The sequence below is a fragment of the Martes martes genome (assembly GCF_963455335.1).
Source record: "Martes martes genome assembly, chromosome: 13".
NCBI classification, from domain to species: domain Eukaryota; kingdom Metazoa; phylum Chordata; class Mammalia; order Carnivora; family Mustelidae; genus Martes; species Martes martes.
The window spans coordinates 19,806,638-19,816,637 of record NC_137901.1 but is presented as its reverse complement, the minus strand read 5'-3'; the positions used below and the strand labels follow the sequence as shown (position 1 = coordinate 19,816,637).

General features: G+C 36.8%; 1 protein-coding gene across 15 annotated transcripts in view; it reads right to left on the bottom strand.

The window, feature by feature from the left end:
• The window catches only part of TCF4 (transcription factor 4), a 347,099-nt gene that overhangs the window by 95,194 nt on the left and 241,905 nt on the right, over positions 1-10,000 (bottom strand). The gene's annotated exons all lie outside the window — the stretch shown is intronic.

The following is a 10,000-nucleotide window of genomic DNA, read 5'->3' as shown; positions in this document are numbered from 1 at the left end:
CACACCCCGCACATACACACATAGAGCGAAGGCCCAGAGGTTTGTCTAACTCACTTGCTCTGCATTTATTCCAAAGGTCCCCAGAGGTTTGTGTAAACAGTACTTGAATTATAATCACACATTTCATTCAAATTTCATGCTTTGAGGATTTTTTCCTCATTAGAACAGTTCGTTGTCAATCTGACAGGATCACATTTGTAACCTTTAAACCACCCTCAGTGTTTCATACATAAGGCCGGGGTCCTCACCTACTAAAGGGGGTATGTAAAAACCAGGACTTAGAAAAGAGGCTTGAATTTAAGAAAGAGAAGTTGGGGGTTTTATGGTAGCTGTGCCTTTGTTGTTTCCTATGGAAACCCCTTATTTAGAAGGCTGTTTCCAGATCCTGTCTAACTTTCTCATAGATGGACTGCTAGGAAGAGTTCCGAACTACTTTGATAAACAACCATTCTGCTTCATCTACATGAAGTGCCTCATCTTATATATTTTGCAAACGTGTAAGTGCCTTGCTATTAATTATGTAAGTATAAATAAAATTTTCATGCTTTAATGAGCTACAATTAATATTTTAAATATTGAAGCTCTTGTTGCTTTTAAATATATTGTTAACATGTGCATAAATAAATATTTTTAATCTGATAAGGTGAAAGAGATTTTTAAACCCCGACAAATCAGCACATGGGACTCAAAAAATTAAAATGGTACTAGAACATTAAGCTTCTGGGCTTCATTAACTAATGAAAAAGAGCCTGGATTTTCAAAAGTACAAATTTGCACTGATTAATAAAGATACACTCCTTTGAAAGGTGATCTATGCATTATAACCATCGAGACACTGAACGTATTATCATCCACTGATGCTCAGGTTTTGGTTTGCTGACCTTGGAGTATATTTCAATCATAGAACTCAAGTCGGTGGCTTGTCAACTGAGACATTTCTGCGAATTCAGACTTTGAAGTTTCCTTTGTGACAGAAATATCACCCATGATAAATTTTTAGTGTGATGCGTGGGGAGTTAGCACAGAAAGAAGTATAAGAACAACCGAAGCTATATGCATGAATCCATGTGTTTCGTAATAATTTTAAAAGAAGTCTTAATCACAGCAGCCAATTTTTAAGGGCCCCTAACCTGGTCTGTTTGTTTCATCAGTGTATAACTAGGCAAGTTACCTAACACGTCAAGAGTCCCTTGTTATCACCAAAATGATAGGCAACAGAAGTTAGCCACACACAACAGTGAGCCATCAGTCTCCCTGGCAATCAGCTGAAAACACCATTGAGGACACTAACGGTAGGCAGGTGTATTTTCTGCCACCCTTGGGAAAAAAATTCCTACCAGTAAAACTAGAGTTTAGAAGTACTGACCACTAAGAAGACATCCACATTGTCCTTACTTTCTTCTGAATTTGAAGTTTACAATTCTTTTGTTATTTTCCAAAAAGTCTTTGACAGATATATTTGAGGTGAAGGAGAACTGGGGACACAGTTGTCACGAGAAATTTGGGGGTTATCTGACCCGAAATCCCCAATGCACGGTATCACTTTCAAGGTGGATATTCATAAAAACTTGCTCAATGGATGCATGAATGAAAGAATGAATGGCTACATTAAAGAACATGTAGATATTCAAATTCTCTACCACCTAAGTGTAGAGCCTTGGGTTTTTGTATTCACGGAGTTGTCTCACAAACAATTATTTAGCAATGACTCCCAACTTTGTGTGGAGCCCGTCTTGCAACTTGCACAGGAACCAGAGACAAGTAACAACACTCTTCCTGCTCTCAGAGACCTGACCACGTGCCTGAGGACATGGAACCTGTGCTCCCGAATAAAATGGAAAAAGATGACTAATGACTAATGTTTTCATTGTGAAGTAGGGACAATCACACATATATTAAGCAGACAACCAACTATCACACGGTAAGGAACCGAACCATTCCCTCCCAATCACAGACCTCATTAAAGTAAATCTGCCTCTTTTTCTGAAGAATGGCTATATTATGCAGTTACTGAAAAGTCCAAATAAACCTAATAAACACACACATGCATGCACACACATGCACATGCACACACATACCCTTGGACATCATCCAGAATAAGGCAGGTGCTCAGTAAACGTGTTGAATGAATGGAGGAATGAACGATGGTCATATGAAGAGACTGCCATTTTCCCTTCTTGGGTATAAGTAGGTAGTACCTGAACAATTCCATGTTTCTGTTGAAGTCATGCAACACCTTCGTACAACACTTGCTTCCTTCTACAAAGCTGTTCCCTTTGGCCCAGCATAGCTGAATTTAGCTAAACATTGTGCCCCAAGGAAAACAGTAATATTCATCAATAAACAGTGATTATGTAACATAAAGGGAACAAACACACCTATAAATGAAATAGCCACCTTAGGTAAATAACTACTCCATCAAAATTTTTGATAATAAAACAGTTAGCTAATCCATGTAGAGCGATATGCAATTTAAAGAACATACGATGGCTTACACCAAATCTTCATAACCAGTACTCCATGACAAGTATTATCATTCCTACTTTGAAGACAGAGAATTAAGGCACAGAGAAACTTAGATGACATTTCAGAGACCACAAAGCTAGGAAGACAGTAGGATCAGAACGTAAGCAAAGTCATGAAATCCCGAGGGCTTAAATGCCAGGGTCCAACAGAGCTGTCTGAGAATTATAACCTGGCTACTTGGTAGCCGGATGACAGTAGTCAAGTCATATCACAGGTCTGAGTTTCAGTGCCCTCATTTTAACACAAGTACTTCTTGCAAGGACACCTAGCTCAGCCTATCAGGGACATGCTGGAAATAAGATTGCTTTTCCTGCTTTTCCTGCAAGCAAGAGTGTGCTAGTGAGCAGTGGGAAAATGATCCCCGCCCAAAACAGACTTAGGTAGTACAAGTCTACTAAAGTGAGAAAAGATTTAAAAATACAGAATGATGCTAAACTCTTCAGTATTAAGCAAAGATATCAAATCACACAGCTTTTTGGAGTGCTCACCACTATTGACATGAGAAGCACTGTATACAGTTAGATACTTGAAAATATATTTCGACTAATGTATTAGTATCAAACTCTGTGCTCTCGTATTTAAACATCAACGAATAGCAACATCTGCTATGTCAGGGAGAGGAGGTTATCTTCTCCACTGAAGTTTAACTTATCCAGATGCCAAATAATTGGATTTTTCTGCTCTCCAGTAGGAGTCACTATAAACAAGAAATTTAATTCATAAGGTAAATTAATGTTGGTGTTTAGTTAGCAAATGCATATACATGGGTTGTTAATTTTAAGAAATTTTCATAAATGGTGATGGTTTATACCTAAGGCAGATTAATATTTAATATTTACCATAGACTGCAATGACAAAAGTCCTTAGTAGGTAAGAGCACAACTTTGGAAAAGACTTAATTATCCAAAGGAGCATAGAGACACAGAGACACAGCCATGCAGAGTTAAAAATAATTTTCCTGATATCCATGACTCGAGACAGTCTTGCAATCTAGTAATGAACACCAACAAACTTCATGGGTGTACATTCCTATATTCTTTGTATTGAGATCTTTCAAATGTAAAAGAATTATGTTTTCTTAGTAAGCGAATAAGTTTTTTACTTAAAAAAAAAAAGATTTTCCTCAATTGGAATCCTAATTACCTTCAACTATTTCCAAAATAAACATTCATCTGGGGAAAATACTTATTTCAGATAAATATACTTGTCAGATGAATATAAAAATATTTATCCAAAGTAAATCCATATGCACGAAGAACTGAGATAAAGCACGAGCCGGATCTGTCTTCTCAGTGGCATAAACTTACTCTCTTGGCACTACTTAAATACTATCAGGTACAACAGTTTTAAGTATTTGTACGGTTCAAATATAGACAAGTTTAGTTTGGAAGATCTTTTATCACAGAAAAGGATCAAATTATCAGCTGAGACTGTGAAATCTAATTTCTATTTGTGACTTTATCAGTGACTTCTATTGTTATCTTGAATCAGATACTTTTATATGGCTTGGGTTTTTATGCAGACATCCAAATTGTTTATCACATGATCAAATATTTATTTTCTCCTTGGCTGGTCAGATGCCTTGTAGTCATATTGATTATGACATAATTCACATTGATTACTAAGGTAAGCAATGTGCGCTATTTTTTTAAAACAGATTTTGTCCCATAAAATATATGACTTCCACCTTTCTGTGGCAGTATTTCTCTTCAGAAGAAAGAGGAGGTTTTCTTATTTTGTTTTAGACGGTGTTACACAAGCTCACACAGACATAATATTTTGTTCTGGTGACATATAGTAGCATGCAAAATAAATGCAAAAAAACAAGTTCTCAAATTCTTGTATCCAGTTAGATCTGCTGAGAATCATATCCCTACTTTTCCACATATTTTCTCATTTCTGTTATAAAGAATGCACTGAGTATGCCATTACCCACATGGACATCACATCTCTGAAATTCAATAAAGCCAAAGATGTAAAACAGAATGAGCCTACAGAGCAGGGAACATGTATGTAAATGGCATGTGTGATATGGTGAAGTGAACAGTAAGTCACAAGACCAGAATATACAGGTCTTTTTGTTTAGTTACAGGAGAAACTGCATGCTTGATTCTCAACTGAAGTTCACCTCTTCCTTCCTCAATTTCATGCAAAGGTCCATCATCCTTGCAAAAGTCATAAATTTATTCCACCAAATCTCTGAAACATTAAGCGAAATGAGAAAAAAAGAGTACAAGTGATACTTCCGACGACTGAAGGACATGTTTTAGTTAAGGGAAAATAAAAATTTCACTATGCTCCTTATTTTTCTCCAGGACATCCATCTCTTCCCCCTGGGATACGCGGAATGTTCTTTGAAAAAAAAAAAAAAAAATTCCTTTACCCTAACCAAGTGTAATCCATAGCCAGTCTCCAAGTTTGATACAAAAACAAACCATTTCTATTTTGGTGCAATGAGGAAGCATCGCCCTGGACAATATAAAAACAGAGACGGAGGAAGTTGACTCAGATCACTGCACTTCCCAGACGAAGAGGACGAGCAGGCTTACCACAATCACCTGAATCAGATGAAGGAAGACGCAACTGTTTTTTCCGTCAAACCGAGGCACGTGTAAAAATGAATTCCCAAAAAGTTAAGGGGGGATATCCTGGGCATGTTTGTTTGTCTGGATGAAGGATTCCATGTGAGAAACTTTTGACAAAATGGACTGATGAAGCAGATTGGAATCTGGGCACAGGATGTACACAATTTTTGAAAATTTGTGAATAAATGCTGGCCTTCCCAATACATTGCTCAATGATCAGAAGGAAATGTGATATCACAATGAAAACCATTTTCATTCTAAATAGAATAATTGTCTAGGATTTGTCGACCCACTTTGGGATGGAAATTCTACCAATTTCCTGAGGTCCTAACTGTTGATTACATTTAATTGTTTAGAATCGTCCAACAAGTAGAACAACGAATTGCTGGGCAGAGAACAAACAGTTTTCAAATCCTTTAATGGCTATCCCTGATAAACACTCGAAATAAAAAAGAGTAGGTAAAGAGAATGAAAAAAATGAGCTTTAAAATGGGAGTGAATGACCATACAAGAATTAACATCCTATGCACACCCGTTACCGAAATGCCTGTTTATATTATAAAGGTTCTGCCCAAAATATCCTTTTGTGTAAGTAGCCACATTGAGCAACAATTAAGGGTATTTCAAGGAGAAAGGAGTAGCAGGCTTAGGTTCCCTCAAGGTCAATCCATAGCCTACAGCTTAAGTCCATTCCTGACCTCAATGTTGTGTTCTTTAACTCAAAATGACCTTAATCACAATTTTAGCTACATAGTTTTAAAAAAATAAATGACCTCTTTGTTCCATTAATCATAACCACTTAAGTATCCACCTCACACATAAACACAGAGATGACCATGAAGAGACAAGTGAGACAAGTTTTGTATCCTCAACCGTTAAGAGAAAAGAGCTTATAGGGAATCTCATGGGCAAGCCAAAAGACATTTTCAGAGTTTTAAAAGGGATAAGAGGCAACTAAAAACAAGTTGGGGCTTCTACTAAATAAAAAGGAAATAAATTCATAAGCTCTCCTTGATACAAACAGCATTAAAACTATAATCGTTTTTGGCAAAAATTGGATATTGACAAATTTTGGCTTCTAACATAGGCTAACCAAGTCAGGAATTAGGTGAGGACTTCCCCAAAGTTATATGGTTGTAAAGGTATTATTTCCATTCCTTTGTGGCTGGGTAAAAGCTGATTTAAAAAGATGTCTTCATAACCATAATTAGAATTATTGTTAACAGTGCTAAATTGCCAAATTATGGTGCCTACGTAGAATATTGTCTCTGTTTCCCAAAATGTCAGTCAGCATTTTGCCTTCTTTGAACATGATTATCAAATGCATTTGGAACCTAAAACAACTTAAATCCTGCCTAATATGAGTCAGAATTCCATACAGGTCAACTCTCTCATCCTTACCCCAAGTTGCAGAATGCGACACACTCTCTAACATCTGTTCAGGGTCTGCAAACCATGTTCTCCATGTGGGTTGAGCACCTACCTACATAGTGTCAGCATATGAAAAATGTGTTATGTGCAAGGGGAGGGTATAGAAAACACAACAAACATAAGAATTCCTCAAGCTATACCCATTTTGTACGTGGGCTGTGTCCTTCCCCCTTGCTAGCCATGTTGATCTTTGATCCATTTCTCATACTTTTGGCAATAGAAAAAAATAGGTACACTTAAAATAAAATTATTGTGGGGGCGCCTGGGTGGCTCGGTTGATTGGGCAGCCGGCTCTTGGTTTCAATTCACGTCATGATCTCAGGGTTGTGAGATCCAGTCCTGTGTTGGGCTCTGCTGCTCAGTGGGGAGCCTGCTTCTCTCCCTCCCCTCCTCGCCCCACTCCGGCCTGCCTTCTCTCTCTTTCAAATAAATAAATCTTTTAAAAAATAAATTAAAACAAAATTATAGTGTGCATAAGGCTTTCTCAGAGTTAAGCACTTCTGTATTGAGTCATTATTAGTACAAGTATTAGACAAGTGACAGAATTTCATCAAAAATAATTATTAAACACAGAAAAGTAAAAAAATAAATAAATCATTTTTTTTTTTTTAACTTACTTTCAAAAGAGCTAGTCTCTGATTCTCCAACCAAGTACGGTGGAATGAGCCCTCCGTCCCCATCACCTGTTCCCTTGTGCTTATCAGAGAGAGCAGTATAATGTGGAGGCCAGAAACCAAGATGTTGGTTTGAGTTCTTGCTTAATTTCTAACTAGCTGTCTAAGCCTGAGAGAGTTCTGGCTTTATCTAAATCTCAGTTTCTTTATAAATAAATGTGTTTCAAATAAATAATCGTTAAATTGTGATTATGACAGGGTTTTTTTCCCCCAAGTTTGGAATTCTGCGATTTATGGTTTTATTATAATGTGGTACCTATGGACCATCAATCTCTGAAAATAGGAAAACAACCAAAAATTGTTTCTGCAGTTAAACAAGGAAAAGCTCAACTGTAGGGAAAAGATATACAGAAGCTTCTAGGCAGAAGCTCAGTTACGTATCTACAACTCCCAGCAAGAGAAAGACATCACGTTCTGTAGTTGCTTCCAGATGAGGACTATTCTACATCCTCGGATTCTCTAGCGAAGTTTAATGCCATGAACTGTTGCTAAATAAACCACGCGCCTACTTTACTGCTCCCGAATATTACACATTTATAAAGAGGAGAGATCAAGATTTAACTTTCTCTGCCCCACCCTCTAACAATGTAATATGCACAGAACAAGAGCTTAATCACATTTTACTCAGGGAGTGAATGAGGAACAAAAAGAGATTTATTTCCTTCCTTTCCCTCATGACAGAAATCATCAGGTCCAGAATTGTCAGAAAAACACATTATAGTCAGCCCGAAGTTCAATTTGAGACTAAGTCAAGCCTTTGCAAAATGGAAAATGAACATATTATCAGACAAACATTTCAAACAGAGCTACACCTACTTTATATTGATAAAACACAGACATATGCATAGTTATGATAAATTGTTCCCCTAAATTTTCAAATTTTCTAATGGTTATTTTTGATGTCATGAGCCTGGCCTTTCCCTCACCTGGATTATAAACGGCTACAGATTAGGGCTGGACCAAGTTCTATTTGCTGGGCTGGCAGAGAGCATATTCATTTACACATACACTTCCCAGAAGGGGGCTTGGAGGATCTAATTTATCTTCCTTTCTTCTGTATAGAGCGGCTATTTTCTCAATGGAATAATTAATAGTGCCAACAATATGCCAAAGATACAAAAATGGATACATGCATGCATTGTCACTTTTGAGACGTGACACTGTCGTGTCACTTGGAATGTGTGATGCAGACTCCTGTTTGTTTTACGTATTCTTTAATTTTTCTTGGTAAGTCCACTCTCTTTAGTGACTCTATATTCTACTTTGAAAATTCAATTTTATAAACATATTCTTAGAGGGACAACAGATTCTCCTATGGCTAGACATTATTTCCTAATGACGTGGAGGAAAACAAAACAAAGAAGCAGGTGTTTTCATGTCATTTCCACATATTTAACTTTTTTTCTTACGTCTTTTCCAACCCATTCCATTTAACTTGATTCTAGGCACTACAGAAATGAAAAAAACTTTTTTAAAAGATGTCATTTTGTTTCACTGCTAACAAAAATATGCCGATGACAAGAAATTCACCAACAATTACGGTTAATCTTGGGGTTGATTTTCTCTCTCTATTATAGATTATATCGTCATCATAGACTGTGGGATTACATCAGTTGTTGGACTTTGAAGAGTCACAGTCTCTGTATTTATTAGTCTACAAGATGCATCACGATAGTGCTGGGACCCTAGGGCGCATCTGAAAGTGAACTTTTGCTTAGGGAATATAGTCAATGGTATTGTAGTAGTATTGTATGGTGACAGATGGTAGCTACAATTGTGGTGAGCACAGCCTAACCATATATTAAGATGTTGGATCGCTATGTTGTACACCTGAAACTTATGTAACACTGTGTGTCAACTAGGCTAAAGAAATTTTTTTTAAATGAACTCTTGCTTCAACAACTACTTGGGGCCATGCAAATCTTCGCAATGGGAGGAACCTCGGTCCACTGCTATGCACATTTCAGGAGTACTGGCACTTAGTAGATGTGCGATAAATATTTGCTGAATTTTTTTGATGCTTAAGCCTTATGTTGATTCAATGCTAACTGGGGATATGATGACGTAGGATCATTGATCACTTCCCACAACTCTGGCTGATATCAGGGTTCCTTAAACTTTTCAGGAGTGACAGATCTCTTTGACAATATGAGAGAAATGCTGTCTGTCTCCAGGTACCTCTGTGATATCCATATATGATGACTGAAATTTTGTTGACTAGAATTCTAAGAGAAAGGCAGTAACACTTTGTAGAGACTGATCTGAAATATACTTGAGATCTGGATAAGCAGAAGCTATATCTTTTTTGACACAAGATTAATGCATCAGATCTACCTAAAATTTACTAAGTATATACAAACAACTAATACAGTTTCCATATTCTTAACCAGGAAGAAATTTAGTCCCAACACATAAACTGAAATAAGTTATTGTTTTAGTTGTTTATACCTTCTTAAAAAATGTTTCCAACTTATGGATATACAACCATAGACACCAAGTAGCAATGCAATAGTTTAAGATCTGTCTGCGCATCCTTTAGAATTCTCAATTTTCAGATGTTTATAAGGAAATAGCCAGACTCTTAAATTTGCTTTGCAGAGTTGTCTGTAGAGATGCAAATTTCATTTCTCTCTCTCTTTATATTCTTTTCTTTCTAAAAAAAATTTTAAAACTGCAAAGTCATTTTGAATCATACATTGCATGAAAATAGACTGTTTTAATACTTGAGATGGTTCATCTTTATGGTCTACGGCCCTTGCTTCCCACCAAATAGGGAAAAATAAA